Source organism: Heptranchias perlo, chromosome 19 (assembly GCF_035084215.1).
Source record: "Heptranchias perlo isolate sHepPer1 chromosome 19, sHepPer1.hap1, whole genome shotgun sequence".
Taxonomy (NCBI): domain Eukaryota; kingdom Metazoa; phylum Chordata; class Chondrichthyes; order Hexanchiformes; family Hexanchidae; genus Heptranchias; species Heptranchias perlo.
The window spans coordinates 8877501-8900933 of record NC_090343.1 but is presented as its reverse complement, the minus strand read 5'-3'; the positions used below and the strand labels follow the sequence as shown (position 1 = coordinate 8900933).

At 47.5% G+C, this 23433-nt stretch overlaps 1 long non-coding RNA gene across 1 annotated transcript in view; it reads right to left on the bottom strand.

Moving 5' to 3' along the window:
- The window catches only part of LOC137335420 (uncharacterized), a 34389-nt gene continuing 10956 nt past the window's right edge, over positions 1–23433 (bottom strand). The window contains exons 2-3 of the long non-coding RNA XR_010966407.1: positions 7727–7777; positions 1–350 (exon numbers count right to left, since the gene is read on the bottom strand). This is a non-coding gene — a long non-coding RNA (uncharacterized lncRNA). The remainder of the gene's footprint in view (positions 351–7726; positions 7778–23433) is intronic.

The following is a 23433-nucleotide window of genomic DNA, read 5'->3' as shown; positions in this document are numbered from 1 at the left end:
ATCCCCCATTACCACCGTTTAAATACAAACTTTAGCCATCAGTGCATCAGCAACGTGTGTGTGTGAGAGAGAGAGATAGAGAGAGAGGGAGGGAGAGAATCCATTTTATTAAAGGTTCAAATACTTAAATATGACATTATAATAACTGTTCCTGCTTTGCATTGATTGCGATCTGGTGCTCTCTGCCCAAAGGTGAATGCTGAGTGACAGCAAGGTTGTGATGCTTTCCACAGTCAGACAGCCTTCCAAATCTCACTGTAGGTTCACATATGAAGACAAAAAGTCCACTTTGGAGAGACGCTGGTGGGTACACAGCGCCCGGAGGATCGTACGTCAGCATGAATCACTGCCTTTAGGAGAGGATTGAGGGAGAGTAATTACATAACTAGTATTTCAACCAGATTTAACATCTCATCATCAGAGCCTTTGTGTCACAGTTTTTAAAAATCCCATTACTGTTCGTGGAGAGTGGCTACAGGACGCGAGCATCCAGAATGTGGTGATTAAGAAAAAACTATACATGCTGAAAATATGAAATTTGAACAAAAAGTGCTGGAAATACACCATAGGCCTGTCACTGTCTGAAATGAGGCTTCATCAGGACTGGGGACAGAAAGAGAAAATAGCCTCTTCATAGCACTGAACAAAAACAACGAGAAGGGGGGAAAACAGCAGGTAGAAGTGAAGAGTCAGGTTCGGTAACTGCTGCCACAGGGAATTGGAAAATGGCTTTAATAAAAGCCTGCATGTGGTTTGAGTTTGATCCCCAGAAACTATTTCCTCTGGTGGGGAGAGTCCAGAACAAGGGGGCATAACCTTAAAATTAGAGCTAGGCCGTTCAGGGGTGATGTCAGAGAGCACTTCTTCACACAAAGGGGAGTGGAAGTCTGGAACTCTCTCCCCCAAAAAGTTGTTGAGGCTGCGGGTCAACTGAAAGTTTCAAAACTGAGATTGATAAACTTTTGTTAGGTAAGGGTATTAAGGGTTATGGAACCAAGGCGGGTAGATGGAGTTAAGATACTGATTAGCCATGATCTAACTGAATGGGGCTGAATGGCCTACTCCTGTTTCTATGTTCCTAGCAAAAAATTGGCAAGAAAATAAAATGCAACCTAACTTTATAATGATATAATATTTAACGGACTGGGAAGGTCCAAAGTTTGATTCTTGGTCAGTGCTGTGTTTGCTGAGCCCTAGTTGAGACGACCGTAGGAGAGCCTTAACGCTCCTGGGTCAGGGAGGGGGAAATCAGCCAGGGTTCCTGCTCCTGCTTGTTACCAGCGACCCATGGGTCTGGGAAAAAAAATGACAAAATACACAAAACTTTTGGGTTTCAAAGATTACTCTATAAATAGACAAACGAAAAGCTCCACATACACCAAAACTGTCACAATACATCCTGATTGGTGAAATATGTATCAAACCAGATTGCACTCTGGAAGATGGCTGTTATTTGCCCATGACCTCTTTTGAGGTAATGCCACCAGGTATTGTCTTGTCCAATATTGTCTGGTGCAATAATATCATGTGCTTTTAATACTGCTGTTTACTGAGCTCCTTCCCTACGCCAGGTGTGCCTAATAGAGTAAATATGATAATTAACAAATGAAATGAAACACCCTTTCCAGATGGACTGCCATATGTCAGCTCTTGTGTCCTATTATCAGCCCTGATACAGCAGGATCATCTGCTGGCACAGATCAGCACCTCGAATGATCATTTCTTTCCCCCGCCAGTTTCCTCCCCTCCTCTTCTCCTGAAGACCCTGGTGTACAGGGGTAAGGATCAATGGGTGCTAGTCACCCTCCAATATCTCGCTCAAGGTCCATTATTCTATCTTGGGTGAGCATCACAGCTGAGCTTGAAGCCTGTCTTTACCTGACCCATTGCACGCGCACTCACTCACTCACAGTTGTACACACACACTCAAACTCGCACACTGGTGCACACACACACACACGCACACGCGTGCTCTCCATCACTAAATATTTAGCCTGGGAGCAATAAGGCCAGATTTAGTTTCCCAATCATTGCCCCAGCTGAGATCTACAAACTCAGCACAGAAAGGGAGACATACTTGCATTTATATAGCATCTTTCACAACCTCAGGATGTCCCAAAGCGCTTTACAGCCAATGAAGTACTTTTTGAAGTGTAGTTACTGTTGTAATGTAGGAAACGCGGCAGCCAATTTGCACACAGCAAGGTCCCAACAAACAGCAATGTGATAATGACCAGGTAATCTTTTCTTGTGATGTTGGTTGAGGGATGAATATTGGCCAGGACACCTGGGAGAAGTCCCTGCTCTTCTTTGAAATAGTGCCATGGCATCTTTTACATCCACCTGAGAGGTCAGACAGGGCCTCAGTTTCACATTTCAGCCAGTTTAACATTTAGGCTGGTAGTGTCAGCCTAAATTTTGTGCTTAAGTCTCCGGAGTTGGACTTGAACCCACGCCCTTCTGATTCAGAGGAGAGAGTGCTACCCACTGAGCCATGGCTAACACCTAGCCAGGATACACCTTCCTTGAGTAAGCCTCAGTTACATACTAAAGAATACATTTACCCACTGGGGTCATTTTCTGAAGTCATGGCCCTGGGGCAGAGTCTTGCCTGCTGAATGTATATTGGAATTTGGGGACGCGTTCCCCATGAGTTTCTGTCCTGAATTCCCAATATGCACCCACAGCAGTGAGTCTTTGTGCCAGGAGTGCATTTCATGAAGTTACCATTGATGGTCTATCCATGTGCCCACTGGATGCGAACCTTAGTGAACCTCATAACTTAATGCAAATTGATGGAAGGTGTCGTCGACAGTGCTATCAAGCGGCACTTACTCACCAATAACCTGCTCACTGATGCTCTATTTGGGTTCCGCCAGGACCACTCGACTCCAGACCTCATTACAGCCTTGGTCCAAACATGGACAAAAGAGCTGAATTCCAGAGGTGAGGTGAGAGTGACTGCCCTTGACATCAAGGCAGCATTTGACCGAGTGTGGCATCAAGGAGCCATAGTAAAATTGAAGTCAATGGAAATCAGGGGGAAAGCTCTCTAGTGGCTGGAGTCATACCTAGCACAAAGGAAGATGGTAGTGGTTGTTGGAGGCCAATCATCTCAGCCCCAGGACATTGCTACAGGAGTTCCTCAGGGCAGTGTCCTAGGCCCAACCATCTTCAGCTGCTTCATCAATGACCTTCCTTCTATCGTAAGGTCAGAAGTGGGGATATTCGCTGATGATTGCACAGTGTTCAATTCCATTCACAACCCCTCAGATAATGAAGCAGTCCATGCCCACATGCAGCAAGACCTGGACAACATCCAGGCTTGGGCTGTTAAGTGGCAAGTAACATTCGCACCAGATAAGTGCCAGGCAATGACCATCTCCAACAAGAGAGAGTCTAACCACCTCCCCTTGACATTCAACGACATTACCATCACCGAATCCCCCACCATCAACATCCTGGGGGTCACCAGTGAGCAGAAACTTAACTGGACCAGCCACATAAATACTGTGGCTACAAGAGCAGGTCAGAGGCTGGGTATTCGGCGGCGAGTGACTCACCTCCTGACTCCTCAAAGCCTTTCCACCATCTACAAGACACAAGTCAGGAGTGTGATAGAATACTTTCCACTTGCCTGGATGAGTGCAGCTCCAACAACACTCGAGAAGCTCGACACCATCCAGGACAAAGCAGCCCGCTTGATTGGCACCCCATCCACCACCTTAAACATTCATTCCCTCCATCATCAGCGTACCGTGGCTGCAGTGTGTACCATCTACAAGATGCACTGCAGCAACTCGCCAAGGCTTCTTCGACAGCATCTCCAAAACCCGTGACCTCTACCACCTAGAAGGACAAAGGCAGCAGGTGCATGGGAACAACACCACCTGTACGTTCCCCTCCAAGTCACACACCATCCCGACTTGGAAATATATCGCCGTTCCTTCATTGTCACTGGGTCAAAATCCTGGAACTCCCTTCCTAACAGCACTGTGGGAGAACCTTCACCACAAGGACTGCAGCGGTTCAAGAAGGCAGCTCACCACCACCTTCTCAAGGGCAATTAGGGATGGGCAATAAATGCTGGCCAGTGACACCCACATCCCATGAACGAATAAAAAAAAAATCTACCTCTCTCATCTTATGCAGCCCTGGAGACCTGACCCACCCGATCCCCTTTGGAGCTCGTCTCCCTGAAGAGAACCACTGCAAAACCTGAGTTGGTCTAATCATTTCTTTCTTTCTCTGACCTACTTATTCCCTTACTATCCCTCGATGTGTCTCTTTATCAAATATAGTCAACCCAAAACCCAGCAGAAGAGACTGTATACTGGTCAGGAGCAACAAATTCTTAATAAAGTAAACTGGATCGCTCACCAATATTTTCACTGTAAGTTCAAGTTCACCATGTAAGAAACGTTGAGACCTATGGTTTTTGACATGCTTCATTATCATCTATTTACTTGAAATCCGGATCGTGCTCTCTCATTGTTCCTCTCTCTGTTTCATTCATCCTTTCCTCCCTCATTCTCCATGTCTCACATTCCCTTCCAATCTCACAATCCCTCTCTCCTTCCTCCTCTCTCGTTCCTCCTTCTCACAATCTCTCTCTCACATTCCCTTCCCCTCTCACAATTCCTCACTCACATCCTTTCTATCAAATTTTCTGTTTCTCTCTATTTCTTTTTCGCTCTTTCTCCTTCCGTCCTTTTCTTTTTCCTGTCTCTCACAGATTCTCTCTGTCTCACATTCCCTCATTCCCCTTTTCCTCATTCTTTCCCTCACTCTTTAACTCTCTCATTCCCTTGTTCCCACTCCCTTTTTATTTTTCTCTTTGTCTTTCTCATTCTCTTTTCCTTTCTCTTTTTCATTCCCTTTTCCGTCCTTTCTCATCCCCACTCTCCTTGTCTCTCTCGTTTCCTCTCTACTTCTCTTCCTTGTTCTTTCTGTCCTCAGTCAGCCTTTGCCCTTCTCTTTCATTCTCCCTCTCCTTGCCTGTTTCACTCATTCCCTCTCCCCCCTCTATTCCCAATTCCTTCTATCCTTGCCTCAGTCACATTGTCTCCTTCTCTCTTATTCCATCTCTCTAACATGACTGTTAGCAGCTCTTTGTCTCATACACCCACTTCCGATAACACCATCTGGCTTCTTTTCTGCTGCGGAGGCTGGTAGCACATTGAAAGTTTCTCCTTGTGACAGTAGTGATCATACCGCTCACTTTAGCTGCTTTGCCGGGCTCCAAGACAATGTACACCATCGGCTCCAGCTGGATAGAATGGCACGTTCCAGCCAAAATTAATAAGCTTACATTGCAATTAATTCAAACTACATTGGTTAACCAAGTCAGAACACAAGGAAGTCTATCTGTTCCATTGTGGCTTATTGTGTCTGCCTTGTTATTCTCTGCATCTCTCATGTTGCCATTAAGTGCATGGACAAGCACTGAAACAGCTACATTTCAGCCTCGGAAGAGACATAAGGCCATACCCGATCTACAGGTTTGTCCGCCATGGCTCAGTGGGTAGCATTCTCGCCTCGGAGCCAGAAGGCTGTGGGTTCAAGTTCCACTCCAGAGATTTGTGCACATAATCTAAACTGACACTCAAAGTGCAGGACTGAGGCAGTGCTGCACAGTCGGAGGCACTGTCTTTCAGATGAGACATTAAACCCCATATGTCCTTTCGGGTAGGTGTTAAAGAGCCCATGGCATTATTTCGAAGAGGAGCAGCAGAGTTCTCCCTGGTGTCCTGGCCAATATTTATCCTTCAACCAACATCACTAAAACGGATTATCTGCTCATTATCACATTGCTGTTTATGGGATCTTGCTGTGCGCAAATTGGCTGCCGCATTTCCCACATCACAACAATAAACTTCAAAAGTACTTCATTGGCTGTAAAGCACTTTGGGACGTCCTAAGGTCATTAAAGATATTATATAAATGCGAGTCTTTCTTTCTTAATTGCTATCTTACGAAGACAGCTTGCACTTATATTGCCTGTAACATAGGAAAACATCCCAAGGTGCTTTTATGGGGTGGGTGGGAGGGAGGGGGCAGGCATCAAGCAGGAGTTAAGAGTTATTAGGGAAGGTGACCTGGAGAGGTAGGTTTGAGGAGGTTTTTGGAGGTGGATAGAGTTGTCGGAAGGTGGAGGGGTTTAGAAAGAGAGTTTCAGAGTGCAGGACATGATGTCTGCAGGCTCTGTCACTAGCGATGAAGGGGAGGACACAGCAGTTCGAAGAGTGAGAACTAGGACTTTAGGCTGGAGGAGATTGACTGGAGGATGAGGCCTTGGAGAAGGAAGCCTCTTCTCTACTTGCAATTCCAATTACGATTACCTTTAAGTGTCTCCATTTCAGTCATATCAATTGCTAGCATCTTTCTGCAGCTTGTTGGCACCGGTTAAATGAGAAAATTGATCGGAGAAAAGGGTGACTTGAGGTTCATTAGATAAAACTGTTGGAGCAGGAGATGGAGCCGCAGGCCAGCGAGTGCAGACATCTTGGAAACTGACCCCCTGCAGTTTCCCATATTGCACTTTCAATAGGAAATGTTTAATTGACCATGGCACCAAAATGACTCTTCTCTTAAAAACCCTAAGGCAGAAACATTAAGGGGTGCTTAAAACTAATTAAATGCCACATTCTGTAGATTAAGATAATCCATGTATGAACTTTGTCGTTACTCCCTCCCCCTCACCGAAGATATTAGTTTCAAAACACCACTTAAAGGGGCACTGTTGTCCTTTTCAAAACCAACTCAGAAGTCATTAAGTTGATAAGCAGAGGAACACGCAACAGTGCGATTGGCGTTGGGAGATATAATCATTTCATCGATGGTGTCTGCACTAACATGCTTTAGACTTGTAAGTTAACTTTTATCAAAGCTAGCACAGATTATCAGCTGAAGCTAATGGTCAGCTGTGGCTCAATGAGTAGCACACTTACCTCTGAATCAGAAGGTCATGGGTTCAGGTTCTGCCCCAAAGACTTGAGCACATAATCTATGCTGCCGCTCCTATGGAGTATTGAGGGTGTGCTACGCTGTTGGAGGTGCTGCCCTTCGGATGAGATGTTAAACTGTGTCTGCCCTCTCAGGTGGACGTAAAAGATCCCACAGCATTGTTTTGAAGAAGAGTAGGTGAGTTCTCCCCAATGTCCTGGCCAACATTTATCCCTCAACCAACATCACTAAAACAGATTATCTGCTCATTATCACATTGTTTGTTTGTGGGAGCTTGCTGTGCTCAAATTAGCTGCTGCGTTTCCTACATTACAGCAGTGACTACACTTCAACAAATAATTCATTGGCTGTAGAGTGGTTTGTGAAATCCTGAGGTTGTGAAAGGTGCTATATAAATGCATGTTTTTCTTTCTTCTTTTAATTAGCTGACCTCAGTGCTGCAGTGAAAGTCAGCCACCTCCCGATCTCTATACAAAAGAGCCTTCGCTGGTAATGCATGTGTGAGAGAGAATGCTGGATGAGGACAGGATTAGGCTGGGCTACAGTCACGTAGTACTCACTGTCACGGCTCACAAAGAACAACAGCCATGAGGTCCTGGAGAGCCCCTTGGCCCCCACCACCCCCCCCAAGCATCCTTGGGCTGTTCCGCAGTGAAGGGGTTAACGCCTTTACAGGAGGAGGAGAAGAGAGAAAATTGACAAGTAAAAAAACCTCAAAAATAAAACTGATACATTCCCTTATGTTGGGTTTGTCACTCACTGAGTATCTCCAGCATAGGGAGTTCACCACTTGTTGGCAGCCATTAGACTCCTGAAATGAAAAAGAGATAAACTATCAATGGAAACTATGTGAAGCGTAACTTTACGACCCCAACTCCCTTGCTTCCAGTTTTCTCTCCATCTCTCCTGGAGATAGTTACTGAGGGCAGCTCTGGCTGTTCTCCAGCACCTCATTCAAATGGTCATTCTTAATGTGTGAGCCACGATCGTGTCGGCGGGCTATTCGACTATGGAGAGCCTCACAGGAAAGCCAGTCTTTGTATTCAGAGGGTAGCACTCTCGCCTCTGAGTCAGAAAGTTGTGAGTTGAAGTCCCGCTCCAGAGACTTGAGCACAACATCTAGGCTAACACTCCAGTGCCGTACTGAGGGAATGCTTCACTGTCAGAGGTGCTGTCTTTTGGATGAGGCATTAAACCGAGGCCCCATCTGCCCTCTCAGATGGATGTAAAAGATCCCATGGCACGATTTTGAAGAAGAGCAGGGGAGTTCTCCCTGGTGTCCTGGCCAATATTTATCCCTCAACCAACATCACTAAAACAGATTATCTGGTCATTATCTCATTGCTGTTTGTAGGAGCTTGCTGTGTGCAAATTGGCTGCCACATTTCTACATTACAACAGTGACTACACTTCAAAAAATACTTCATTGGCTGTAAAGGGCTTTGGGATGTCCTGAGGTCATGAAAGACGCTATATAAATGCAAATCAAAAGCAGAAAAATGCGGATACTGGAAACCTGAAATAAAAACAGAAAATGCTGGAGAAGCTGAGCAAGTCAGGCAGCATCTGTGGAGAAAGAAACAGAGTTAACGTTTCAGGTCGAAGACCTTTCGTCAGTTCTGACCTGAAACATTAACTCCGTTTCTTCCTCCACAGATGCTGCCTGACTTGCTCAGCTTCTCCAGCATTTTCTGTTTTTATATGAATGCAAATCTTTCTTCCTTTAACGTAGTAAAACGTCTCAGGGTGTAATCAGCCAAAAATCGAAACTTCCTGATCGTAGCAGCTCAGCCCTGCCCTGGGGCAACGCATTTGAGCCGAGGGGGGAGGGGGGAAAAGCTTTAAAATGTCTCTTTAAAGGGGTAATGTCCAAGTCACCACCTATGGACTCAGCGGTTGGGAGAGGAAACACTTGATCAGATGGGTTGACTTGTCTGTTTGGCCATGTGAGCCCACCCTAGTCACTCATCAATTCCAAAGAAGATTCCCTTCCAGCGACTGCAGACAGCAGAGAGGAGCCAAAGGGGGCAGGTGGGGAGGGTCTTCCCCTGCAGACAGAGAGCCCGTCTTCCATCTGACCATGGGACAGGTGGGGACAGAGGAATGAAACAAAATAATAATAATAATAATAATAATAATACTACAACATGTTGCCTGGATTTGAACAGGTGCTGCACACAAAAGGGAAAACTCGTGGAGATACAGACTGGTAAAGCCTGGTGTTTCAACTCCACAGAGAATTAGCAGACTGCTGGGATCTTTCATTATACAGCAGCTCCGGCTGGGTGTGTGTGCAGAAGGTAATAAGATCGACAGAAGGATGTGGAACAAAAATATCTGTATCCATCTCGAACTCCGTTTGAATCAGAGCCTTGACAGGGAAGGTGAAAGGTCGCTTGCCTGCTGCCAGAATGAAACTGATATCTGAATTTTGTGATGAAGGAAATGTTTCTTTATTTTTTTTTTAAAAAAAAGAAGTTATTTTTTATGCTGCAGATGACACCGGTGTGTCAGTGAATATAAAAGTGAGATTGTTTTCCCCTGGTAAGATATTGTGAAAATTCTTAACTGGGTTATTTCACATTGAATTTACAGCACAGAAACAGGCCATTCGGCCCCAACTGGTCCAAGCTGCACACGAGCCTCCTCCCACCCCCACTTCATCTAACCCTATCCTTTTGCACAACTATTTTTAAGAACCCATTTTGTGTCAGGTGGCTGAGGCTGACTGACTATCAGTCGAAGTTTACATTGCCAAGTCCACACCTTCAGATCAAGTTTTTTTCCCCCCCCTCCCCACCCCACCTCTAGACTCTGACTCCATCTGGGTACAATTCCAAAAGGTACAACAGTCCTTTCACCCCAGACAAGTTATTCGACCATGACTTTGTCCTTATCTGGTATCCACACAGCATGGTCCGCTGTATCAGCTGAATTTTTTTAAAAACCCGACCCCACCTCCCTAGCCCAGTCTGGAGATCAACTAACACACTACAGGCAGAATCAAACTGTCTGATCTGCACACCTTAGTACTACACTGGCCAGTGCTATTACCCACTAGGCCATTGGTGAAGCCTTTTTTTTTATTCGACCTCTTCTCAATGCCCCCCTCCCCAAACACACTGATTTGAACAATTAGGGAAGAGTTACGGTATTGGTGAGTGAAAAACCCATTGCCTTACCAGGACGCGGAGGAGAGAGCAGGGCTTGGGATAGGTGGGTTGAGAGCAGTTTTTTGTTTTGGGTGCTGGTTTTTCTCTCTTGAAACGGCCCCGCCCTACAGACAAGGAGGTATTAACAGGAGGAGGGTGACGTGAATGTGTAAGAGCACCCGCATATGGATATTGGATGGGGGGGTGGCTCGGGCTTGACTGTCGCTGCTTTTATAATTGGCCTTGCACCGCTGGTTCCTGGCTGCTAGGACGAGCTGGTAAGATACAGACATTCCCCACGTCCAGTCTTAGTGAATCCATCAGATTCCACATGTTTGCTGACGACACCCAGCTCTACCTCACCATCACCTCTCTCGGCCCTTCTGTCTCTGATTTGTCATGCTGCTTGTCCGACATCCAGTCCTGCCACAAACTCCGTTCCCTCGCCACCGACTCCATCCCTCTCCCTGGCCACTGTCTCGGGCTGAACCAGACCGTTCACAACCTGGCCGTCCTATTTGACCCTGAGATGAGCTTCCAACCCAAGACCGCCTACTTCCACCTCCGTAACATCACCCGTCTCCGCCCCTGCCTCAGCTCATCTGTTGCTGAAACCCTCATCCGTGCCTTTGTTACCTCAAGACTCGACTATTCCAATGCTCTCCTGACCGGCCTCCCATCTTCCACCCTCCATAAACTTGAGCTCATCCAAAACTCTGCTGCCCCCTATCTTAACTCGCACCAAGTCCCGTTCACCCATCACCCCTGTGCTCGCTGACCTACATTGGCTCCCAGTCTCCGGGAATATCTCGATTTAAAAATTCTCATCTTTGTATTCAAATCCCTCCAGGGCCTCGCCCCTCCCTATCTCTGTAACCTCCTCCAGCCCTACAACCCTCTTAGATCTTCACGTTCCTCCAACTCTGACCTCCTGACCACCCCCTGTCCTTCGCACCACCATTGGCGGCCGTACCTTCAGCTGCCTAGGCCCTAAGCTCTGGAATTCCCTCCCTAAACCTCTCCACCTCTCTCTGCACTTTTAAGACCCCTCCTTAAAATCTCCCACTTTGACCAAGCGTTTGGTCACCTGTCCTAATGCTTTCTTCTTTGGCTCGGTGTCAATTTTTGTCTGATTACGCACTCGCGAAGTGCCTTGGGGACGTTTTACTACGTTAAAGGCGCTATATAAATGCAAGTAGTTGTTGTTTACGTTGGGGTTACCGCCATCTGCGCAAAACCTCCATGTCAGAAACAGACAGCGCGAACACCAATATAAACGCAGATTATATTAACGGAATGCAGTAGAATGACTCAGTCTCTCGGCTCACTTGGACAAAGTACACCCACAGCTTCATACCCCAGCAACACATTCAGGAGTGGGAAAGAGAAAATAGGTAGGGAACAACAAACATAATGTTCAAAATAACTCCTTCAAAAGCCTGTCTGAAGTATTCAGTTACATAAATAAATACTTCAAAACAAAATAAATAAATCCCAGGTCACTGAAGGTGAAATATTGAGAGTGAGGCTGACAGCAATCTGGATTCTGGATTTAATAATGATATCCTTTATTGATAAAAATATTAAGCAAATCCATAGCAGAGCTAAGTCAGCAACCAGCGAAAGGTCCCGTTCTCATGTCTGGGTCAAGTGGGGTTAGTTATTGCAGACGGTGGCTGAAACCACAGCCTCACCTCACTAATTGAACCATTCGCCTCCCCAATTCTGCGCTCCAAATTGACTATTGTTCTGTTGTAAATCTATTCAGAAAGGGGCAAATGACAATCATGAAGCAGTTCTCTCAGTGGCTCGGTTACGTTCACTGCAAGGCTCCGGGTCTGATCCTCCAGGATTGCGTTGAGTTAGCTAATGTCAGCCGGTTGGGCTGTTACGATCGGCCCCTCGATGCCCCCCCAACCCAAGCCAGGCAGGGGTTAAAAAAAAAATCAGCCATCGTTCCCACTCCTGATCGCAATCCATTGTCTGCTGCCGTGAAATGTGTACGGATATTAAGCAAGAGCTGGATCAAGCTCAGCTGTGATGCCTGCCCTCCCCCTTCCCCCTTCCCCCTTCCCCGGCCCCCCATGGTTGAACAGCTTGCACGCAATCACTGCCTAAGCTCACACTTGAAGAATGGCTGCTTCACGAGATGCTGAGGGGCTGCCAGCGTCCTCGGAACAGCATTCCCAGCTCGAGTCAAGGGAAGAGAAAAGAAGAAGAGCGATGGAATTCATAGGTTTTGGGGGATAATTTCAGCCAGCAGTGCCGAAAGCAGGTTCTGTGTCGAATTATTTTAAAAATTGACTGGTGTTGGGCAGTAAATTGTGGGGAAATGAAGAAATGGAGGTTGTTTGGCATCTAGAGATGAAAATGTGATATGGACTGACAAAACTTACAGTTAGACAGTCAGCCAAAGGCTCCATCACTACATGCACGGCCTGGTGTGGTATGTAGTCACACAAGCCAGAAAAGTGCCAGCTATGGTCCACGGTGTGCACTGAATCATCCCATCTCGGCCCAGATGGCGATGGGAGTGCTCCCGTACCTCTCAATGTTGCTCACTTCCAGGCTACTCACGAGCCTTCGGTCACAATCCCAGGCGACGGTTTGGTCGAAAACCGCTCCTGGATTGTCGCTTTTCCGCACAAGCCGTGCTCCCTCAGCGGTTAGGAGCTGAGCCGGGACTAGTCCGTGCGGAGTTAGCCCGCCTCAGCCGGGGGCAGCTACCTGGGCACTACCGTTGGCCACAGTGCTCTCAGGCTATGGAGAAGAAAACCAGGCAAGCTTCCTGCTCCTGACTGCCATCCAGCAAGCCCCACCTTGGAAAGTGTGGGCACCTGGTTGGAGAGAGAATCGGGCTCGGCTGTGATCCGCCTTGCATTCGAAAAGCCTGCCTGTGCTCACCATCAAAGCTCACACACGAGTAATGGGCCACTTGATACAATACCGGTGTTCTGTGGGACCGTATCACAGTGGGAAGTCAGCGCCTTCAGGAGATGGGGAAGCGAAACTATTGAGAGGAAAAACTCGGAACAGAAAGAAAGATCGATGTCTTGTCTGGCATCTGATTGCGGGAGAATTCACGTAGAATAGGCTGATACTGAGGGAGGGCTGCCTCGTCAGTGATCTCGTTCATAGAATGAGACTTTAAACCGAGGCCTCCGTCTGCCTGTTCCACAGCTTCAGGTGGACATTAGAGATCCCCTAGGACAATCTGGATTAGAGCGTGACATTCCTCCCCACGTCCTGGCCAACATTCTTCCCTCAACCAACACCACCAAGGAGCTCGCTGTGCACAAAATGGCTGCTGTGTTTGCCTACATAACAACAACTTGCCTTTATATAACACTTTGAGTGCAACAAACTTTCCCGCAGGGAAAGCCAGGGAGGGAGAAATTAGGAGATGTGGGGGAACTGAAAGCTTGGGTTGAAAAGATGGGTTTTGAGAAGGTTTTTAAAAGAGGACAGAGAAATGGAGAGGGGTTTCGGGAGGGAATTCCAAAGAGCGGGCCTGAGACAGCTGAAAGCTCGACCTACAGCGGTGGGGAGAAGGGAGGGCAAATCCACTGAGGAATTCAGGAGAAACATCTTTACCCAAAGAGTGGTAAGAATGTGGAACTCGCTACCACATGGACTGGTTGAGGCAAATAGCATAGATGCATTTAAGGGGAAGCTAGATAAACACATGAGGGAGAAAGGAATAGAAGGTTATATTGACGGGGTTAGATGAAGTAGGGAGGGAGGAGGCTCGTGTGGAGCACAAACACTGACATAGACCAGTTGAGCCGAATGGCCTGTTTCTGAGCTGTAAAATCTACGTAACACACAAAAGAACCAGAATCAAGGACCAAAAGCTGCGGAAGAGATAAAAGGCTAGAGGAAGTTGCAGAGATAGGGGTATGGCAAGACCATGGAGATGATGAGGAGGAGTTCAAATTTAAAATTTTGGGGGACAGGGAGCCAGCGTAGATCAAAATGGATGATGGTCGAGAGGAACTTAGTACAGGACAAGATAGGGGTGGCGTAGCCGAAACGACAGTCGCTGTACTTTAAAGTAATTCACTGCACGTCAAGCTCTTTGAGACGTTTCTAACACACACAATAAAGCGCGATATAAGCACAGGCCTTTTCTTTTCACTGCGGTAACCATGGTGCTCTTAGAAGATGTGGAAATAAAGCACAAGAACATCTCGACTGCAAAAATGTCCCGAGAAATCCCTCACGGCCCAGGAGCGTGCTCTCCTCACGCTGCACGTTTCCGTGCGAGAGAGCCACAGCGTCGGCGGTCACTGCGTGCAACCCACGTTGCAGGTGCTTGGCGATTGCACGGCTGCTGGTGGGACCCACCTGTGCATGCAAGGGAAGTTACAACCGTGCAGCCAAACGCTGCACACCTGTGCAGAGCCCACTTTGGACCAAGGGGCCGAAATGCACTTAGGAGGAGGAAAATAGTGTTTAAAACAAAAACCAAGAATATCACGGCCTGCTGCAGCTGGCTGTATAATGAATACTGCCGTCCAAAAGCTGCAGGGATGGGGTGAAGTCAGCCAGGGTTCCCACTCCTGATCGTTATCCAGTTATCCTAGCTGGATATCACACCAGAAACGCATCCAGACAGGGTTGGGCTTGGCTGTGATGCTCTCCATGGTCGAATAGCCAGCCAAGACCTGCCGTCTTGGCTCATGCAGGCAGTTGGCACCACACCCTAGCACGAGTGAGCAGGAGGCGAGGGTGGGGGGAATAAATAAAAGCCATACATTTGTGTAGATAAAATTAATTATAATTCAGCTAACAATAACACACCCCTTTATGTTCACAGTCAGCAGCAATCCTGGCAGTGAAGTGTCTCCTCAGCTGAGACTCTGTGGCTCTGCCAATGCCTGAGAGAGATGCCATCTGATTCGGTGCTAATTAATAGTGGTGCATTCTAAGCACCTTCCTTCTCCTCTGTTACCGAAACAATGCTGCATCTTAAATGCTATCACCTGCAACTGTCTGGTTTCCATAGCAACTGCAGATCTGTGAGGTCTCACTTCAGTATGAGGCCAGCTGGCAGCTATTTTGGAATTCACATACATGAAAGGATTCCTTGCCATCTTAAAGGGATATTTTCCCTCCCTAAAATAATAGTCCATTTATTATTATTATTTGAAACCAAAGCTTCGCTCACCAGGCCGTATGATCTGGCATCGCCATTACAGCAGGTATACAGCAGACTATGCTTTACATGCCAGGCATGGTTCAACAGTAAATTGGTGATATGATGAAGGTGGTACTCTCTCGCAGTGTCGGCCGCGGTTCAGTGGGTAGCGCACTCTTGCCCCCCGAGTCGGAGGGTCACGGATTCAATTCCCACTCCAGAGACTTGAGCGCATAAACCAGGCTGGCTCCCTGGTGTCCTGGCCCACACTTCTCCCTCAATTTAAAACAGAAATAGACAGTTTCCTAGAAGTAAAGGGAATTAGGGGTTACAGGGAGCGGGCAGGAAATTGGACATGAATTTAGATTTGAGGTTAGGATCAGATCAGCCATGATCTTATTGAATGGCGGAGCAGGCTCGAGGGGCCGATTGGCCTACTCCTGCTCCTATTTCTTATGTTCTTATGTTCTCAGTGCAGTACTGAGGGAGTGATGCACTGTCGGAGGCGCCGTATTTCGGACGCGACGTTAAGCCGAGATGTCGTCTCTCTCAGGTGGACGTAAAATATCCCATGGCACTATTCGAAGAAGAGTAGGGGAGTTCTCCCTGGTGTCCTGGCCCACACTTCTCCCTCAACCAACAGATTATCTGGTCATTATCTCGCTGCTGTTTGTGGGGCCTTGCTGTGCGCAAATTGGCTGCTGCGTTTTCTACATTGCAACAGTGACTACACTTCAAAAAGTGCTTCATTGGTTTTAAAGCGCTTCAGGATGACCTGAGGTTATGAAAGGCGCTGTATAAACACAAGCCTTTCATTTTCTGCCAAATCCACACTATAGGGAGTTACGTGGCTACGGAATTCACGTCCAGGATTAGTGGCTGAGGCAGAAATCATGTTAATAATCAAGATTAGATTGGATATAAATATATAAATGCAAGTTGTTGGAGAGGTGGATGAAGGAAAGAAAGACATGCATTTATATAGCGCCTTTCACAACCTCAGGATGTCCCAAAGGGTTTTGCAACCAATGAAGTACTTTTTTTGAAGTGTAGTCACTCTTGTAATGTAGGAAACGCAGCAGCCAATTTGCTCACAGCAAGGTCCCACAAACAGCAATGAGATAATGACCAGATAATCTGTTTTAGGCGTTGGTTGAGGGATAAATATTTGTCCAGGACACCAGGGAGAACTCCCCTGCTCTTCTTTGAAATAGTGGCCATGGGATCTTTTACGTCCACCTGAGAGGGCCTTGGTTTGATGTCCCATCCGAAAGACGGCACCTCCGACAGTGCAGCACTCCCCTCAGTGCTGCACTGGGTGTGTCGGCCTGGGTTATGTGCTCAAATCTCCGGAGTGGAGCTTGGACCCACGACACTCTCGACTCGGAGGCGAGGGTGCTTTCAATTGAGCCACGGCTGAATTAAAAACATTTGATAATCTCCCAGCCGGATCCTCAGGCCTGGCGAGCTGGGATTTTCAGTGTGCATTTTTTCTTCCTGCAGGAACTGAAAGCTCAGAATCAATTTGTTGTCGCCTCACCTACACTGGGAGTGCAGCTTTCCTGTTTGCTTTGATTCAAATGTTTACAGAGGTATAATTGAGTGCAAAGAGCCACAGTTTTACTGAAGTGGGGGGGGGGGGGCGGGGGGGACAAAAAAAATCATCCTTGTACCTTTAACAAGAAGCTCTGTTTGAGAATGTATTAAAGCTCATAAATTAGCAGCACCCAATTAAGCTTTCACAAAACGATGGACACATTTACATGTTTCATGTTCAGACTGCTTAAAATATGTTTTACTAGAAGATTAGTTTGATACTGTAACTAACACGGAGCATTGCCATGGTTACTGTGGCCGGTGGTGATTGTGACGACATAATCACCGTTCTCCACCTCATGGTGTCCATGGCAACAAAAGTCTTTTAGAAGCAGCGTGCGGAGGGTTGGGGGGGGCGAGCGCTAATTTGTGTTACAGAGGCTAGAACGGGGCCTTAAAGCCTCAGACTAGGCCCGCGCGCGCCAAGTAACCAAGTAAAGGCCAGGGATTAATTAACTTGTCCTGACAGGTGAAGAGGTATTGCTCGAACCAGTCGAGCAACTCTGCTTTGAGTGTGGTGGGAGTGGGCGGGCGGGAGGGAGGGGGGTGTGGGGGGCTGACGAAATTGGTGTTTTGTGGAACTGCAGGATCCTCAAACTACGCATGTACGCTGTGGGGAAAAAAAACCATACAGAGCGAATCTCTTCTCATCAGAGAGAGTGGGTACCTCAGCATAGCCTCTTCTCCAGTGGGTTAGTATAAAGGTCAGAGTACAGGATACATTGCCCCTGCGCCCCTATGTTATACAGATAATGTTGGTATTTTGACACCTCTTGCTGTTGGCAGTGCCCTCAGCAACAAATCCATTAGGAGAGTTACCCATCCCATAATTCTAGTAATAGTTACTCCTTAAATTATGTTTAGCTTGTGGCCCCCGTAACTGATAAGACATTTCTGCTAGTTTTCTCTTACTGGCTCAGTACAACATTACCTCTCCACATGTACCGAATCAACCACCTCTGTGATTGTGAAGACTTGACTTTCCCTCCCCTCATTTATTTTCTCCCCCAGTGAGAAAGAAAGAACTTGGATTTATCTAGCGTCTTTTAGGTTGTCCCAAGGTGCTTCACAGCCAATGTGTCACTGTTCTGTAGGGAAATATGGCAGCCAATTTGTGCACAGCAAGCTCCCACAAACAGCAATGACCAATTACATTCTTCTTGGTGGGGTTGAGTGAGGGATAAATGTTGGCCGGGGCATCAGGAGAACTCCCCTGCTCTTCTTCGAACTTCTATGTCCACCTGAGAAAGCAGACAGGACCTCGGCTTAATGTCTCATCCAAAAGACGGCACTTCCGACAGTGCGGCACTCCCTCAGTTCTGCACTGAAATGTCAGCTTATTTTATGTGGTCAAGTCTCTGGAGAGGGGCTTCAGCCGCAGCCTTCTGACTCAGAGGCAAGGGTGTTACCACTGAGACAAGCTGACTTGAACAGAACTGTCCGTTTAGAACTCAAAGACCCAGAACCATCTCATGGAGGAAGGAGAGGGGAGATAGAGGTTACACAATGTCATGGGTTTACATGTAGGGTCCAGGTCAAGGCCCATTGAACATTTATGAGAGAAATTTAATGATCCCAAGGAGAATTATAAATGTTTATGATGACGTCATGCCATCTGTGCCAAAATACGCAGGAATAGAGCAGAAACCTCAGATCAGCCTGTAAGACACAGAAGGATCTGGTAGGATGCAACTTAACTAATTGCAAGGAGTAAGGTCAATATGAGAGAGAACCTAGTTGGGTCATATTATTGGTAGCGAAATACCTGAAGGGGAAAAATTTGCATGGCTACGGGGAAAGAGCAGGGGAGTGGGACTGATTGGATAGCTCTTTCAAAGAGCCGGCACAGGCACGATGGGCCGAAAGGCATCCATCTGTGCTGTATCATTCTATAATTCTATATGACATCCAAGGGAGACTCAGACTAAAATGGTGCAGCTCTAACTAACACATAGATTCTGATACCGCACGGTTGTAATGAGCCATGTGGACCAGGAAGGGTCCTGGGTATGGTCAAAATATGGTCCTTTATTAGCCAAGGCACAGAATATAAGAGCAGGGATGTTATGCTGGAACTGTATAACACACTAGTTAGGCCACAGCTTGAGTACTGCTTACAGTTCTGGTCACCACATTACAGGAAAGATGTGATTGCACTAGAGAGGGTACAGAGGAGATTTACGAGGATGTTGCCAAGACTGAAGAATTTTAGCTATGAGGAAAGATTGGATAGGCTGGGGTTGTTTTCTTTGGCTGAGGGGAGATTTAATTGAGGTATATAAAATTATGAGGGGCCTAGATAGAGTGGATAGGGAGGACCTATTTCCCTTAGCAGAGAGGTCAATAACCAGGAGGCTTAGATTTAAATTAATTGGTAGAAGGATTAGAGGGGAGCTGAGGAGAAATGTTTTCACCCAGGGGGTGGTGGGGGTCTGGGACTCTCTGCCTGAAAGGGTGGTAGAGGCAGAAACCCTCAACTCATTTAAAAAGCACCTGGATGTGCACTTGATGTGCCCTGACCTACAGGGCTACGCACCAAGTGCTGGAAAATGGGATTAGACTGGGTGGCTCATTTTCGGCCGGCATGGACACAATGGGCCGAATGGCCTCCTTCTGTGCCCTAAATTTCTATGATTCTACGATCTATGAAATAGCCAATCACAGCTAGAGTGGCCTTTGAAGTGGGGATACAATTGGTTTCAGCCAACCTGAGCGAAGGGGAGAAACTGACTAGAGTTTACATTCCTGACTGCCCTCCTTCAATCCCTGGTGCAAATCACAAGACAGTACTGGATAAAGAAGGCCCTTCAGGCTGTTTGATTTCATCCTTACAAGAATACCAACCCCACTCTCTTCTCAGTACATCATCTAGTTGTTTCTTGAATGAGTTCATTGTCCTGGCCTCCTCCACTCTTCCTGTCGTTATGGCAGGATTCGGGCAGGAATGGTTGCCCCTTCCTGAAGGGGCATGATCCGAACAGGAGTTCAAAATCGGAACGAGGTTAGATTGGAATTTGCTGTGGTCACAACAGATGTGAGATCCAGTGCCCTCTGGTGGTGGAACAGTCAGGCTTCAAGTAGCATTAGCTATTTTATCCCCCAGCTCTTTTCTCACCAATTTGCTCTCCTAAAGGAGGTGTTGACTCCTTTCTGGGGTCTGGTGCCATGAGCTCTGGCCGTGTTCAATCACCTCACCAACCCCAAGTAGCCATTATTCTTGAATAATGGCTACTTGGGGTTGGTGAGGTGATTGAACACGGCCAGAGCTCATGGCACAGTGATCGTTGGCAAGCTATTTAACCATGGGTGCTTCTCGGCCAAGCTTCATCCTGCCCTCGCCTAATGTCCACACCTATGCACTTCCAACAGGGGTCATTAGGTAGCGCTCCTCTCCCGGGCATAGGGGTTCTCAGGCCAATTGTAGCTAACTCAGCACAGACTAGGGATCAAACGGGGATAGGGCAGGGGAGTGGGACTAGCTGGATTGCTCTTGCATAGAGCCGGCGCGGAGTCAATGGGACGAATGGCCTCCTTCCGTGCTGTAACCTTTCTATGATTCTATGAAACCTAGGACCTTTCTGGTCTATATTGCACTGCTACTCACTGGATAAATCTGCTGAAATATTGGCCGGCCACATGTAGCAAACATAAGAACATAAGAAATGGGGATGGGCCTTACCGCCCCTGGAGCCTGCACTGCAATTCGTTCAGATCACGGCTGATCTTTGGCTTCAACTCCACTTTCCCGCCTGATCCCCTAGAGTCCAAAAATCTATCTATCTCAGCCTTGAATATACTCAATGACTCAGCATCCACAGCCCTCTGGGGTAGAGAATTCCAAACATTCACAACCCTCTGAGTGAAGAAATTCCTCCTCATCTCAGTTTTAAATGGCTGACCCCTTGTCCTGAGACTATGCCCACTAGTTCTAGACTCACAGGCCAGGGGAAACAACCTCTCAGCATCTACCCTGTCAAGCCCCCTCAGAATCTTATATGTTTCAATGAGATCACCTCTCATTCTTCTAAACTCCAGAGAGTATAGGCCCATTGTACTTAATGGGCCTATATAGCGTTGATAACAACCACATGAGCGGTCATTGTTTAAGGTTGGGGAACTTCCACTCCTTGCAGAGGATCTTTGTTCTGACCCACTCCTCCACCCCCACCCCACCTCCCCTCAGCTTTCTCCTAGAAGGGAGTCAAAGGATACGAGGAAAAGGCGGGAAAGTGGAGTTGAGGTAAAAATCAGATCAGCCATGATCTCATTGAATGGCGGAGCAGGCTCGAGGGGCCGAATGGCCTACCCCTGCTCCTATCTCTTATGGTCTTATGGTCTAAGGTTCTAACTCATGCTGGAGTTTGGTCCATGGGCACCATCGGCAGCCTAGTCAACCAATGTCACCTGGCTATTCGACCATGGGGGGTAGCACTGCTGCACCTGAGCCAGTCCTCATGTGGTCCTGTCCACATATGCTGAGTTTCCAAAGGCGGGTGGAGTCACTGGACAGCGATTATAATTCATGCAGAGACATGCAAGGCCCTGTTACTACGCTGCCTGAGATCAACTAATCCACGTCAAGGATCAAATCCAGGGACTTGACTGTCCTGTAGGGATAAATACCACACCAGGCACTGAACAATGAAAACCATCGAGGAAGCAACGTTCACGTAACATTCTGAATGTGCAAGTAGATATTTGACAAAATTCTTTGCATTTTACCAAAATTAACAATCGTCCAGTTGACTCCTAACATCTGCTGCTCGTGGTCAGAAGTTTTTTCTGCAGGGGTGTTTTTTAAAAAAAAACATCCAGAGCGTTTGAACCCAGCTGCCCGTCAGCTCTCGTATGACGGGGATGGTGGGCGGTTTCTAGCCTCTTGCTCTGAGTCTCGGAGTTGTACCCTAACGGCAAAGATGGAATTCTGATTGACTAATTAGGTATTCATCTCACTGTTCATGCAGAAAAGGTCATGAAATTTCCAATTCGCTGCGGCAGTCTTTAACCCTTTCAGTTACTTCGCCAAGCTGCGTCCGCAAGCTGCAGCACATTTTGTGGGATGAGCGGGTTGATAGCGGGCAGCACATCGCCAAACCGGCTTCAAAGAATCTGCCCCATTTCTTTGACTCGCCTCGGAGTCAGAAGGTCATGGGTGCGAGCCCCACTCCAGAGACCTGAGCACAAAATCTAGGCTGGCACCCCCCCGTGCAGTATTGAGGGAGTGCAGCACTGTCGGGGATGCGGTCTTTTCGGATGAGACATTAAAAACCGAGGCCCCCGTCTGCCCTCTCAGGTGGACGTAAAAGATCCCATGGCACTATTTCGAAGAAGAGCAGGGGAGTTCTCCCGGGTCTCCTGGGCCAATATCTATCCCTCAACCAACATCACTAAAAACAGATTATCTGGTCATTATCACATTACTGTGTGTGGGATCTTGCTTTGCGCAAATTGGCTGCTGTGTTTTCTACACTACAATACTTTGAAAAATACTTCATTGGCTGTAAAGTGCTTTGAGACATTCTCAGGTCATGAAAGGCGCTATATAAATGCAAGTTCCTTCTTTTGTCTTTCTAGTCCCACCTGTGCTAATTTTTACCAGAAGGATGCTCGATGGAGCTGTCTACACCAGCTGGGTGTGATCTGTGTTCTGTCATACAGAAACCCCCAGGATCTGGCGTCCTAGAGATTGGCAGGTGACAAAATCACCGCGGCTTCACTTTAAATATAAATGCCCTAAGTTTAGAGGAGTGACGTAGATCCCAGTCGATGCCGACGGCTGAGCTGAGCTAAGGTCGAAGCGGGAGAACCTTAGCTGCCCTGGTCTAAGGAGCAGATCAAGCTATTCAAAAGATCCTGGTCCTGATTGCTATTCAGTGACCTCTCCTGGAATGACAGCACGGGGCAAAAGCAGCGGTGGAAACAGCCTCGAACTCTCAGCCTAGGCTCACACACAAAGAGCAGGGTGAGCTACAGGTGGGCACCAATAGAACTGTGTCCCGGCTCCGGAGAGCTTAATCCGTAAATAGAGTTGGCAGTGGGCACGTGTCCAGGTGCCCTCCTCTGAGGAGATGGCTACCTGTTTCCTCACCCGTGGCTGGTCAAGATGAACGGGTGACATACTCCAGGCCGCGAAGGTGTACAAGATCAACCTAGGGTGACGTTCCTTGCTAGCATTTCCCTTTCTCACGGATGCATCAAGACTCAGGCTTCTCGTCACGTAGATGATTAGAGAGGCCAAGACGCCCCGTCCTACCGTTCTGTAGAGGGACAGGCTCAAACACCAGGCACCTTGAACCTCAGGCTCTGCCCCAAGCGAATTTTGCCGCACTTCCAGTGACCGTGCAGCGAGACGACCTAAGCATCGTGAGGCAGGACGGATAAAGGTGTCTGCCGGTTTGACAAGATTGCATGCAATCAGTTAATGTTTGCGCGAGGCGAAGGTGCAGGTTCAAATGCCCTCGCTGCCTTCTCCTAACACACTCTGCCAAACAACTGGCGCACAGCTGCAAGTGCCATCTGCTGCGGAGCGCACTGGACAGTGAGACACCGTACACATCACACACCTAAGATGCTTTGGAT